The sequence below is a fragment of the Scyliorhinus torazame genome, chromosome 3 (assembly GCF_047496885.1).
Source record: "Scyliorhinus torazame isolate Kashiwa2021f chromosome 3, sScyTor2.1, whole genome shotgun sequence".
In the NCBI taxonomy this organism is placed as follows: Eukaryota; Metazoa; Chordata; class Chondrichthyes; order Carcharhiniformes; family Scyliorhinidae; genus Scyliorhinus; species Scyliorhinus torazame.
The window spans coordinates 252,653,967-252,668,845 of NC_092709.1; positions in this window are offsets into that span (position 1 = coordinate 252,653,967).

A 14,879-nucleotide genomic window follows, 5' to 3' on the forward strand; every position below is an offset into this window, starting at 1 on the left:
TCGATCCAAAGATTCAAGTAAGCCAGAGATTCCATGGTTTAAATGTTCTTGAATTTTTTTCAGCAAACAAATCAAAACTGCTCTAGTTCTCAATAACCCTGAAGAGATTGAGATGGCTTGGCTGTTCTAGTAGCATTTTGGGTTGTTGCAATGGGAGTTATAATGCGACAGATATTAAATTGGTCGTGTAAATTGCTGACTGATTTTGGAATTAAGCACAATCAGGAAATATGTTGAGAATTCGCAATGCCTATCAACTGACATATTTGCCTGTTGGAAGTCAGAATTTTTGACCCTTTGGAGGAAGGGAATGAAAATTTTGTTTCTGCAGGTAAGTGTGCTGTAAATTCACCAATAAAGGGACAATTGGAAGAATGTTTGAGAAAGATGCTAGGAATGAATAATAGTTAAAAACTCTGTGAGGTACGGTTTGTGGTGTGGTTTGATTTGGGAAGATTTTGGTGTTACCTGTCTGATGGAAAGTGTTGAATTTGACTGTTTTATGTGATTCAGTTGTTGAAAAGATAGAAGTGATGGGCAAACTAGGCTAGTGAATGCACCATATGAATGGCCCTCTTTCATCTCTGTGGGCTGCAAGTTTGAAATCGAGTATGTTCGCTAGCTTCAGCAGACCTATAAGATTAAATCCATTTAATACATGCCAATCATTTCATCAGAAGTTCAGGAAATGCTTGAAAATGCATATACTAATTGAACTGTCCCCATGTGGTAAAAACAAAACAAATATTTATGTTCGAGTGTACAGAGAGGGAGTGCTGGGTCTCACAGTCAATGCTGTGTGCAATCAGCATGCACCTCACTTCACGTGCCCTTGCTTTACATATGTTTCACTTCCATTGTACTGGTAGGAAAAAAGTGACATGGATGGAAACCAGCAGAATGTGGCAACTCTGTGTATGGGCAACAGTAAACAAGATGTCTCATGGCCGCACTCAGAACCCTAATGGGTCGCTTGTGGCTGCTACGCCACAGGTAGCCAACCGCTCAGCTATTCTCCATTGCTCTATTTAAATATGGAAGATAGAACGTGCATAAAAAAGAAAATGTCAGAATACACATGAAGAACATGGAGCCCTGGTGATCATTGATTACATAACAGTAACGTGATCCCATACCTGTCATAGTTGTCAATGATTCACTAGTTGATGCGGTCGTTTTTGATGTTGTTTGATCTGAAGCATCTGTAAAGAGAAGATTTATAAATCACCATCAAAACATGAATGTAATTTAAAAGGAAAGGAAAGTGCTGGAACATTTTTCTGTGAAAATGTAAATCACTGACAGTGTTGGTGTTACAGTTCTGCACTGTGTAGAATGGATATCAATGGATTCATGTGAGGAAAGATCGGAAAATGACAATAATGAAGAAACCATGTTAAGATTTGTGAAATAGTGGACCCATTGATTGTGACTTATCTGATGTTGCTGATGTTGAAGCTGTGTGTGGTGTTGATGAAACAGATGTAGTTGGATCTGACATGACGTCCAGTGATTCTGATGCTGCAGTTCTGGAAGTAGAGGAATCTGTTGTCAATGCAGTTGAACCAGCTGCAGATGTGGAAGATGTTTCAGTTGTAGCTGATTTGGATTCTGAAGTTTGAGAGACAGAGGAGTCTTCTGCACTTGTTCCAATGTCAGCTATATGAATAAAGAGATGGAAAGATTGTCTCAGATTCCTGAATGCAGCTTATGATTTAAAATAATTGATTCAAAGATGAAAATAACTGAGAGATTCCATGATTTAAGTGTCCCTGATTGTTTTGAGCAAAAGGATCCAAATTGCTATTGTTCCCATGGATCTGAAGGGATTGAGATGGCTTGTCTGTAGGAGCAGCATTTTGAGATGTTGCAAAGGCAGTACCACTACTGCAGATATCAAAATGGAAGAGTGAATTGGCATCAGTTTTTGGAATTAACCACAAGCAAGAAATGTGTTGAGAAGTTGCAATTCCTATCAACGGACATAGGCACGACATGGTGGCACAGTGGTTAGCATTGCTGTCTCACAGTGCAGGTGACCTGGTTCAATTCCATCCTTGCGTCACTGTGTGAGTATGTATGCATTCCCCGTGTCTGCATGGGTTCACCGGTTTCCTCCCAAAGTCCAAACATGTGTGGATTAGATAGGTTTGGCGATGATAAATTGCACCTTAGTGTCCAGGGATGTGATGGTTAAGTTATAGGGTCACGATGACAGGTAGGGGTGGACGAGGGTGTGGGCATGCTCATCCGAAGAAAGGTCGGTGATTACTCAATGAGCCGAATAGCCTCCTTCTGCACTGTAGGGATTCTATCATTGCCTGTCGGATATCAGAATCTTGGACTCTTTAGACAAAGGGAATGAAAGTGTTGGTGTTTCAGGTATGTGTGCTGTAAATTCACCATTAATGGGTCAATTGGAAGGATATTTGAGAAAGAAATGATCTGCGTGAATAATGGTTAAAATAATCTATATCGTACTGAGTACTGTGCGATTGGTTTTGAGAAGTTTGTGACGATGTCTGTGTGAAGGAAAGTGTTGATCTTGACTCTGTGGTCGTTGATTCATTTACTGATCTGTTAAAGTCCACTGAATACTATTTTCTATTGTTCTCATTAAACTTGGGTGGTAGATGGTGCATAATTAAAAGATTGTCAGAAGGCGTATTAAGAAAATGGAGCCCCGGTGGTCATTGATTAAACACACAGTGTCGTGATCCCATACCTGATATCGTTGTCGATGGTCCACCCGTTGCTGTTGATGTAGTTTGATCTGAAGCTTCTGTAAAGGGAAGAAGTTTTTAGAAGTCACCATCAGCATGTTAACGTGATTTAAGAGGAAAGGAAAATGTAACAAATTTCTCGTGAGAATATGGAAGCAACTGACAATGTTCAGGTTTAAGTTGTACATTCTGTAGAATGACTATCAATGGATATATTTGATGGGAGCCTTGATAAATGGCTAAGCTGAAGAAGTCATGTCAAGAGTTATGTTATTGTGGTCACATTGATTATCACTTACCTGATATTACTGCTGTTGTGGTTTTGTGGGATGTTGATGAATACTAATGGCGGCTATATGAAAAAAGAGATGGAAAGATTGACTCACATCTTATGATTAAATATAATCGATCCAAAGATTCAAGTAAGCCAGAGATTCCATGATTTAAATGTTCTTGAATGTTTTTCAGCAAACAAATCAAAACTGCTCTAGTTCTCAATAACCCTAATGAGATTGAGATGGCTTGGCTGTTCTAGTAGCCTTTTGGGTTGTTGCAATGGGAGTTATACTGCTACAGATATGAAATTGGTCATGTGAATTACAGTCCGATTTTGGAATTAAGCACAAGCAGGAAATATGTTACGAATTCGCAATGCCTATCAACTGATATATTTGCCTGTTGGAAGTCAGAATCTTTGACCCTTTAGAGGAAGGGAATGAAAATGTTGTTACTGCAGTTAAGTGTGCTGTGAATTCACCAATAACGCGATAATTGGAAAAATGTTTGAGAAAGAGATGTCAGGAATGAATAATAGTTGAAAACTCTGTATGGTACGGTTTGTGTCGTGGTTTGATTTGAGACGATTTTGGTGTTACCTGTCTGAAGGAAAGTGTTGAACTTGACTGTGTTTTGTGTGATTCAGGTGTTGATATTGTCTTGGGAATTTCACTTTAAGAAATGTTTGTCTTCTCAAATGGCTGCAGTGATGTCATTGTGTGGGTGGAGCTGGGCTCTGGCTCTGCTTTTTACTTTCCTTTTGAGCTGGAAGCTGTTTTTGGCTCGGCGCTTTACTTTCAGTTTGTTGTCGGGAACGGCACTCAGACAAAGCAGGTGTATTTTTGGTCTCTCTCTCTGTAAGTTAAAAAGGTGTTCAGATCACTTGATAATTTAATAGTGATAGCTGTTCTCTGTAGAGAATTCAAACCTTTGTTAAAAAGGGCATTTGGCTTATGGATGTTGTTAGGAAAGTTATTAAGAGTTACCTATAGAGTATTGTATCTATGTTGGTAGTTGATATACTGTTGACTGTGTGTTTATACATTGCTAACTGAATTCCTAGAATAAACATTGTTTTGTTTAAAAATACTTACGGTCTCTGTTGCATCACACCTGGAAAGTGGGTTGTTGTGCTCCTCATAACCAAAATCTATTAAAAGTTGTTGGTCAGGTGAACTCCATGATATACTTTGGTGCTCTCTAAACCCTGGCCATAACAATATGGGCAAATGAGGCTAGTTTGTGCGCCTCATGTGTGGCCCTCTTTTATCTCAGTGGGCTGCAAGTTTGAAATCGGGTATGTTCATTAGCTTTGGCAGTTGAATAATATGAAATCCATTTGATACATGCCAAATATTTCATATGAAGTGATTGGAAATGCTTAAAAATTCATATATGATTAGAACTGTCACCAAACCTTTGTATTTATGTTTGATTGTTCACAGAGGGAGCGCTGGGTCTCACAGTCAATGATGTGTGCAATTAGCACACACCTCACTTCACGTGCCCTTGCTTTACATATCGGTAGGAAAAAAGCGACATGGATGGAAACCAGCAGAATGTGGCAACTCTGTGCATGGGCAAATGTCTCATGTCTGCACTCAGAACCCTGATGGGTCGCTTGTGGCTGTCGGGCCACAGGTTGCCAACCGCTAAGCTAAAGACTCTTATATTCTCTATTGCTGCTGCCTCACGGCGCCGAGATCCCAGGTTCGATCCCGGCTCTGGGTCACTGTCCGTGTGGAGTTTGCCCATTCTCCCCGTGTTTGCATTGGTTTCGCCCCCACAACCCAGACGATGTGCAGGGTAGGTGGATTGGCCACTTTAAATTGCCCCTTAATCAGAAAAAATGAATTGGCTACTCTAAATTTATTTTAAAAAAGAAAAAAATATATATATGCTCCATTGCGCTATTTAAATATGGGAGATAGAAGCACGTTTTTAAATAAGAGATTGTCAGAATGCACATGAAGAACATGGAACCCTGGTGATCATTGATTACATATCAGCCTCACGTCTGTAGTGGGTAAAGTCTTGGAGGGGATTATAAGAGACAAGATTTATAATCATCTAGATAGGAATAATATGATCAGGGATAGTCAGCATGGCTTTGTGAAGGGTAGGTCATGCCTCACAAACCTTATCGAGTTCTTTGAGAAGGTGACTGAACAGGTAGACGAGGGTAGAGCAGTTGATGTGGTGTATATGGATTTCAGCAAAGCGTTTGATAAGGTTCCCCACGGTAGGCTATTGCAGAAAATACGGAGGCTGGGGATTGAGGGTGATTTAGAGATGTGGATCAGAAATTGGCTAGCTGAAAGAAGACAGAGGGTGGTGGTTGATGGGAAATGTTCAGAATGGAGTTCTGTCACAAGTGGAGTACCACAAGGATCTGTTCTGGGGCCGTTGCTGTTTGTCATTTTTATCAATGACCTAGAGGAAGGCGCAGAAGGGTGGGTGAGTAAATTTGCAGACGATACTAAAGTCGGTGGTGTTGTCGATAGTGTGGAAGGAAGTAGCAGGTTACAGAGGGATATAGATAAGCTGCAGTGCTGGGCTGAGAGGTGGCAAATGGAGTTTAATGTAGAGAAGTGTGAGGTGATTCACTTTGGAAGGAATAACAGGAATGTGGAATATTTGGCAAATGGAAAAGTTCTTGAAAGTGTGGATGAGCAGAGGGATCTAGGTGTCCATGTACATAGATCCCTGAAAGTTGCCACCCAGGTTGATAGGGTGGTGAAGAAGGCCTATGGAGTGTTGGCCTTTATTGGTCGAGGGATTGAGTTCCGGAGTCAGGAGGTCATGTTGCAGCTGTACAGAACTCTGGTACGGCCGCATTTGGAGTATTGCGTACAGTTCTGGTCACCGCATTATAGGAAGGACGTGGAGGCTTTGGAGCGGGTGCAGAGGAGATTTACCAGGATGTTGCCTGGTATGGAGGGAAAATCTTATGAGGAAAGGCTGATGGACTTGAGGTTGTTTTCGTTGGAGAGAAGAAGGTTAAGAGGAGACTTAATAGAGGCATACAAAATGATCAGGGGGTTAGATAGGGTGGACAGTGAGAGCCTTCTCCCGCGGATGGAAATGGCTAGCACGAGGGGACATAGCCTTAAAGTGAGGGGTAATAGATATAGGACAGAGGTCAGAGGTAGGTTCTTTACGCAAGGAGTAGTGAGGCCGTGGAATGCCCTACCTGCTACAGTAGTGAACTCGCCAACATTGAGGGCATTTAAAAGTTTATTGGATAAACATATGGATGATAATGGTATAGTGTAGGTTAGATGGCTTTTGTTTCGGTGCAACATCGTGGGCCGAAGGGCCTGTACTGCGCTGTATTGTTCTATGTTCTATGTTCTATCAGTAACGTGATCCCATACCTGTCACCGTTGTTGATGATTCACTTATGGATGCGGTCGTTTTTGATGTTGTTCGATCTGAAGCTTCTACAAAGTGAACAAGAATTATAAATCACCATCAAAATATGAATGTGATTTAGGAGGAAAGGAAAACGTGGCAACACTGTTCTGTGAAAATCACTGACAGTGTTGGGGTTACAGTTCTGCACTGTGTAGAATAAATATCAATGGATTCATGTGAAGAAAGATCGGAAAATGACAATAATGAAGAAACCATGTTAAGATTTGTTAAATAGTGGACACATTGATTGAGACTTACCTGATGTTACTGATGTTGAAGCTGTGTGTGGTGTTGAGACCCGGGCAGCCACAGGAGGCCGCACAACGTGTGCACCAGGACTGCAGCACATGGGACAATCTAATCGTCACTCGATTTACAGACCAGGCAGGTTAGCCACCGGCTGGCCAAACGTCCCATCCCACCCCCTTCCCTGTCCCCGTCACTGCACTCCGCCAACCCGTCTCCCACCTCCACACCTGCAGCTCCCTCTGAGCTTCTCACTTGCTCCACTTCAGGGTGCTGGCCCTGCATTGGCAGTATCATCGGGTCTGGTCTATGGGCTGGAGTCTGATGATGACCCTCTCCGCGAAGAGCTTTGGTGCTCCGCATTGTTTAACGAAGTCTGACTCCTGCCCTTGGTAGCACATTCCACCGTCTGCCCAGGTGATCCCTGCATGCTGGCCATTCCACCTCAGTGTCACATCAAACCCCTAGGGTGGCATGGGTGGGAATGTGGAGGGGAGGGGGTGGCGTGCGGTGATAGGTCACTCACAGGGTAGGCCCTATCACATGGCGCACCCACATATCTGGCCCTGCTGCCTCAGAGCGCAATCCTGGGGTTAACCTCGGACTGCACCGGGAGCCCTGGCCCAAGCCACCTCCAACATCCGCGCCCCACATCACCAGCCTCCCCCCCCCCCCCCCCCCCCCCCCCCCCCCCCACCCACCTGGCACACCCTCAGCCAACCCATCTCCCACACCCTTCAGACAGAGGACTGATGCAGTTTGGAATGTTGGTGAACAGGTGTTTATTGTGATATATACAGGTATTGCGCCCGAGCCCTTATCACTAACCTTCATGCTGCACCAAGGCGGTACACTGGATGTAGAGGTGGTCTGCTTGCTGCCCGTCAGATGCACCATGGACAGGTGGGGGTGGGGGGTTCAGAGGCGCTTAGGTGTTCCAGCACCTCCTCCAAGAGAGTCACCGGCAAGAGCCCCTGTTGCCTCCTCCTCCCTCAGGGTGCCCAATATCCCCTGGGCTACTCCTTGTGTGGGGATGCGGCCGGAGCGAACTCTGTAACTCCCCCGTCACCTGGCACTGCCAGTCCTGAAGGCCCACACTTGTCTCGACCAGGGTCTCAGTGCTCTCGGCTATGGAACACAGAGACTGTGCTACCTCCCTCTGGGACTGTGCATTATCACTCAGCAACCGACAGCCCACCCAGTGCCAGGCCAATGCCCTCAACACCTAGAGCCATGGCCCGTTGTAACTAGGCCAAGTTCTGGAGCGTCGCTGCAATGCCCATGTGTCCCTGGTACATGGCTGCCTGTGACTTGGCCGCCCTGTACTGTGCATTGGCCACTGCCCGCGCAGAGTGCCCTAGGCTTGGACATCTTGACCTAGGGCCGACACCTTCGTATCCAAAGCCTCCACTGCGGATGCCACTGTGCGATGTTGGCCTGGGTGGCACACATGGCCGGCACCACCTCCTGCTCCTGCACCCGCTCCTGTATTTCCTGGCTCTGCCTGCATCTGCACAATCGATGGGACCACCCTTTCCAGAAGCTCGAGACAGCAGCTAGTCCCTGGGGTTAGGCCGCCCTCTGACCGTCCGCACCCGGCAGTTTCTACCTCCACCTGATGTACCATTGCATGTGTATGGTGCGCACCAGAAAGTCTCAGGAGCCTCTTCACTAACATGTCCAAAGGAGGTGAGTGTCTCTGGTGGAGGCTGCCGGTGACAGGAGTGAAGTTGGTGTAGTCCCCAGACTGGTGCTCTGGAGTGTTCCCTGGTTGCGGCTGGGGGCACGGGTCACCAGCAGTTCCCACCTCGTTGCCAGGCGAGTTGCGAGATTACGGCTGGGGTCGAGGAATCCCAGACGGCCCCACCTTGTCATCAGGCGATCCTGCAAGACAAAAGACAAGACGCGGGTAGGCTTGCTGTGGTGGGGAGGAGTGGCACATGGACCATAGGGACATCACAATTCATTGGGTGCTCACTTGGATTTCTGATGCCGACCTCCGCCTCGGCGACTGGCCACTCTCCAAGCCCACTGACCGGTCTATCACCCTCTGCTCTGCAACAGTGAGGGGCCGCAAGTCCGGCAGGCACCCTCCGGTCATCTCCCACTCCCTGCAATTACGGGCCGCTTTCTCCGGGGGAGACAGATAATGCACAGTGAAGTCACTCAGAGGTGGGCAGCACAGGGTATCCGCGGCCAATGGCAGGACACCCAGCCATGGAGGCGGTATGGGTATTGCCATGTGGTGTGGGGTGGGTGTGAGTTGCCTACTGGACCGGCGGGTGGAGTTTAGTAACTCTCTATGAGGGACGGAGCGGGTGCTATGGCTGTGTGGGATGGGGGTTGATGCCGGCGGAACGGTGGTGGTGACTCACCCTGGCCGGCCTTGGGCGTTGCCCATCCTCACCGAGCACTGCCTAGTGGGGCCACATGGAGGGGGAATGGCAGGTAGGTTGTGGTGATGGGTGTGGTGCCAGGGGCACGTTGGTGATGATGACTCACCCAGGCCGCACTGAGGAGGTTGTGCAGCTGCTTTCTGCACTGCTGCCCAGTCCTGGCGGTGGGGCCCATTGCGCTCACGGCCTCAGCCACCTGCGCCCAGACCCAGATGATGTCGGCAGGTGGCAACCTCCTTCCCACCCCCGGGATAGGATGTCCTGTCTCTTCTCCACGGCATCCAGCAGTGCCTCCAGCTCTGCATTGGTGAACCTTGGGACCGGACTAATCAGTGGCATCTTCATGGCTGCAATCAGCGTGTGGGGGAGCGGAGTGCTTATCTGCTGCAGTATGTCCAGCTCCCGAGTGCCAATCCCGACCCTGGTGAATCACACGCTGACATGCATTGGAATCGCACATGCTGGCCAATCAGCATGTCCTTAATGACCCTGGGACCGGCGCCCCCACTGTGACTATAGAACACCCGTGATTCAAGCCCGGCGTCAGCGCTTAGTCTCTCAAACGGAGAATCCTGCCCCTTATCTTTTTGGTCATGAGTAAAGTCAAATATATTGAAGGGACACAGCCTCCTGTCTATCAAATATCACATTGAAACATATTGATGTGTCACTTGTGCGTGTTATCAATATACTGAAAATGATGGAATGCATGTGGTGTCCTGAGAAGAAGTTATTCTTGCTCAAAGTGCTCCTTTCTCATTTTCAAAAAGCATCACTTTCTTCAGAGGTTCTGCGTTCTATTTTGGGTGAGAATGTCAGCTCCACTTCTATCAATTGTAAGGAATGTCTACTCACCCAGATGGACTGTAGCGGTTCAGGAATGAGGTTCACCTCCAAATTCTAAAGGGCAATTCGGAATGGGCAATAAATATTGGCTGTGCCAGCGACATCACAGCGAGAATAAAGGTTGCTAGGGCATGTGCCACTGCATTTATGTTACCTCTATACACTTTTAAAGCTGTAAGCGTAATTTTAAAAGTGTTTAAAGCTGTGCAACTATACTAAAATACACAACTTTTCATGATATGCTGTAAATTCCAGAATATTTTTCTCCCTTAATAAAACTTCTGGATTATGTGGTACATTTGTGCCATCTACTGGTGTAACAGAAAAACTGAAAACTTTGGTTGATTAGTATTACAGAAGTGCTGAACTGTTATGAGTTAGCAGCCCTGAGTTTTTTTGCCATTCGAATTATTAACTGGAAAATTGGGCTGGCTATGAATTAGCACGATGCTCACATGATCAATCTGCTGTACTAATGAGTGAGACTGGGTTAGGCACTCTATCTTGTCGCATTTTGTCTGTACGATTTACGTAACAACATAAAATGCAAATAAATGATTCTCATATTGTAAATGTGTGGAAATATTGTTATATTTTTACCCCCTTCAGTCATGTAAGTGCACCTTGTATCCTGTGCTTGCAACAACTGTAGAGTAAAGGTTCTATCATTTACACTTTCTTGTTTTTGCTGCACTAGCTGATAATACTCAGAATTGAGAGACTTCAAATATGGTACTTTCATGTTATCCTATGAACTCTGTGACTGATCTATACTGGGTGTAGAACACATCCTGCTGCTAGATTTATTTCTGCCTCTATCAGAGATATTTATGCAAATTGGCTATTCTTTCTGACTGGGAATACAGTTCTGAACATTTGACTGGGAAACCCTTAAGGGGCGGCACGGTAGCACAGTCGTTAGCACTGTTGCTTCACAGCACCAGGGACCCGGGTTCAATTCCCCGCTTGGGTCACCGTCTGTCCGGAGTCTGCACGTTCTCCCCGTGTTTGTGTGGGTTTCCTCCGGGTGCTCCGGTTTCCTCCCACAAGTCCTGAAAGATGTGCTTGTTAGGTGAATTGGACATTCTGAATTCTCCCTCAGTGTACCCGAACAGGTGCCGGAGTTGTGGCGACTAGGGGATTTTCACAGTAACTTCATTGCAGTGTTAATGTAAGCCGACTTGTGAAACTAATAAAGATTATTATAATCAATTTAATCTGATTGGAGGAAGGTTCCAGTGGCATTCCCAGGGTCTGGTATTAGGACCCCTGCTTTTCTTGATATATATTAATAATTTAAACTTTGGTGTTCAGGGCACAAATTCAAAATTTGAAGATGACGCAAAACTTGGAAGCATTGGGAGGATAGTGTTGAATGTTAAAGAGGCATAGACAGGTTGGTGGAATCGGCAGACAAGTTACAGATGAAATTTAACGCAGAGAAGTGCAAAGTGATTCATTTTGGTTGAAAGAACGGGGAATGGCAATATGAAATAAAGGGCACAATTCTAAAGTTCTATCAATTGGGCACGGAGAGCCCCCAAAGGAGATATATGGCTCCTTGTCTAGCACCAGCCCAAGCAGGTAAAACCACCGGGCTACCTGCTCAATGTGGGTCTACCCATGCAGTCAGGGTGGGATGTGGCAAATAAGTGGATATTAATTGGCGACTTGAAAGCCTCAATAGGCTCAAGGCAGAGGGCAGCACGGTGGTACAGAGATTCGCACTGTTGCCACAGAGCGCCAGGGATCCGAGTTCATTTCCAGCCTTGGGTAACTGTCTGTGTGGAGTTTACATTTTCACCCCGTTTCTGCATGGGTTTCCTCCAGGCGCTCCAGTCCAAGATGTGCAGGTTAGGTTGGGTTCTGGGAATAGGGCAGGGGTGGGCCTCGTTGGGTATCCTTTCAGAGGGTCGGTGCGCTGTAGGGATTCTATGGTTCTAAGGCAGGCAGGCCACCCAATGCCTTCACCATCCCCCACAAAATGGGAGTTAGGTCAGGGATGGATGGCTGATAGGCCACACATGACATTTTCTGAGAGTCCAAACCGGCTGGTGGGGGACTACAAAAAAAGCTGAATACTTTATTTTCTACTGGCGTCCATGTAAGTGAGCAGAGATCAATTCAATGAAATCATTTCACAGAAATAGCTCCCAGGAGTAAACACGAAGGCCTGCAGAGGTTTGCTTTCAACCGCCAATTCCGGCCATAAAACAGGCCTAAAGTAAGGAAATCCTTTGGTTAAAAAAGAATGGCATTGCTGGGTCTGGTCAGTCAGTAGGCCAGGAAAACGCTCCTCTTTATGATGAATTCACTTCCCGCTATGGAATTCAGCAAAAGCCGATTAATACGTTATCCAGCGGGATTCTCTCTCGGCAGCGCACCTAGGCCCGCGGGTTTCCCGACGACGTGGGCGTGGCCACAAAGGACCATTGGCTGGCTGCAGGAACAGAGAATCCCGCTGCCGGCAGGGGTGGCCACACCGGAAAATGGGGCTGGCGGGATGGAGAATCCCGCCCATCAGGTTTGCTGCTGAGAAACTACCCTACACAGAAACTTGACAACTGACCTATGTCTAGAGAAAAACTGCAGAATTTATTTTGGGACATGGCAACTCTTGTAACGTAATGGGGGAGATTCCCCAGTGAAAATCTCGCCATATCAGGAGAATTCTGGGATAGGCCCGAAAAGGGAGTTGTGCCAGGTGCCAAACAGTTTCCAATGATCTCAGGCCCTCCCAGCAGATGTAATTTGGTTCACGTCCTCGCAGAGACCAGATGTGGTGACCAGGCTCGGGGCTCTGAGGCCGTTGTAGTCCCGGGTGGTTATGGCTTTGACAGGGAAGTGCCAGGTTGACACTACCAGGGTGCAGTCCCAAGGGTCAGGACTGAAGGAGGGCCTGAAAAGGGCTGGGGCCTGATGCCCTGATGCCAGTGATCCTTGGGGAGGGAAGCCTGGCTTGATGCCAATGATCCTTGCTGGGGAAGGTGGGTTGATGCCAGTGATGCTTGTACGGGGGGTGTGGGGGTTGAGGGGATTGATACCAATGATGGTTGGTGGGGGTGGATGATGCCAGCGAGGATGGGTGCTGAGGAATGCTGTCGCTGAGTACGGGGGGTGGGGGGGGAATGATGCCGGAGGGGGGGGGGAATGATGCCGGAGATGATGGGGGGGAATGATGCCAGTGAGGATGGAGGGGGAATGATGCCGGTGAGGATGGAGTGGGGGGAATTATGCCGGTGAGGATTAAGGGTGGGGAATGATGCCGGTGAGGATGGAGGGGATATGATGCCATTGAGGATAGGGGGGAGGGAATGATGCTGGTAAAGATGCAGGGGGGCAATGATGCCAGTGAGAATGGGGGCTGGGGAATGATGCCAGTGAGGATAGGGGGGAGGGAATGATGCTGGTAAAGATGCAGGGGGGCAATGATGCCAGTGAGAATGGGGGCTGGGGAATGATGCAGTGAGGAATGGGCTGGGGAATGATGCCAGTGAGGATGGGGGCTGAGCAATGATGCCAGTGAGGATGGGGGCTGGGGAATGATGCCAGTGAGGATGGGGGCTGGGGAATGATGCCAGTGAGGATGGGGCTGAGCAATGATGCCAGTGAGGATGGGGGCTGGGGAATGATGCCAGTGAGGATGGGGGCTGGGGAATGATGCCAGTGAGGATAGGGGGGAGGGAATGATGCTGGTAAAGATGCAGGGGGGCAATGATGCCAGTGAGAATGGGGGCTGGGGAATGATGCAGTGAGGAAGGGGCTGGGGAATGATGCCAGTGAGGATGGGGGCTGGGGAATGATGCCAGTGAGGATGGGGGCTGGGGAATGATGCCAGTGAGGATGGGGGCTGGGGAATGATGCCAGTGAGGATGGGGCTGAGCAATGATGCCAGTGAGGATGGGGGCTGGGGAATGATGCCAGTGAGGATGGGGGCTGGGGAATGATGCCAGTGAGAATAGGGGGGAGGGAATGATGCTGGTAAAGATGCAGGGGGGCAATGATGCCAGTGAGAATGGGGGCTGGGGAATGATGCAGTGAGGAAGGGGCTGGGGAATGATGCCAGTGAGGATGGGGCTGAGCAATGATGCCAATGAGGATGGGGGCTGAGCATCCTGATGCCTGCATGGTGTGGGTTGACCTGACGATTTAGTGTTTGGGGGAAGTTTGTCCCTCAGTGATCAAGGGGTGATGTGTTCCTTTTGTCTGTAGGGTGTCTTGATGTCTGTGGCGGTAAGGGGGCCTGTCACTTAACTTGGAGGTCAGGACGCCCTTTAAAAACGTCACCCTGATCTCGGAGGAGCCGGTCTTGCTGGCGTCTTCAGGGCCCACACAGCTCATCCACGGCGCAAATCATCCCAAATTCCAAAAATGTGTCCGAGCGTGGGTGGATTGTGATCTGGATCACACCGACTCACCTGAAAGGAATCGCACCACATTTCCCGCTGGAGACCACACTTAGAAAATGTTTCCGAGAATTGCGCCCAATGTTTATTTGAGTTCATAGAGTCCACTATAAATTGCGCAATTGGGGTCACAAATATACCGGAGCAGGTAGGGAATGCAAATTCCCCTCCTTGGAGGATGTTATGATAACTTTCATGATAACTTTCCATTGTTAGTCTATGGATGACCTGATTTAATAAATACTGGCTGGAATTCTCAGGTTGTTGCGATTCACATTTCCCGCTGGCAGCGCACCCCTTCCCATGGGTTTCCCAGCAGTGTGGGGTGGCTTCAATTGGAAATCCCATTGCCAAACCGGCTGGATTCTATCAACCCACCGCCAGCAAACGGTGCGCCGCCGAGAAACACACGGCTGGGGAAGCAGAGAATCCAGCCCATTTGACAATTTACCAGAGGGGAATTTGAACTCCCAACGTTTACATTACTCGTCCTGCACCATAAATACGAGGTGGTTCCAATCATTAACTGTGGTAAACCACTGTTGCACCTATATTAGGTGATGTATGGT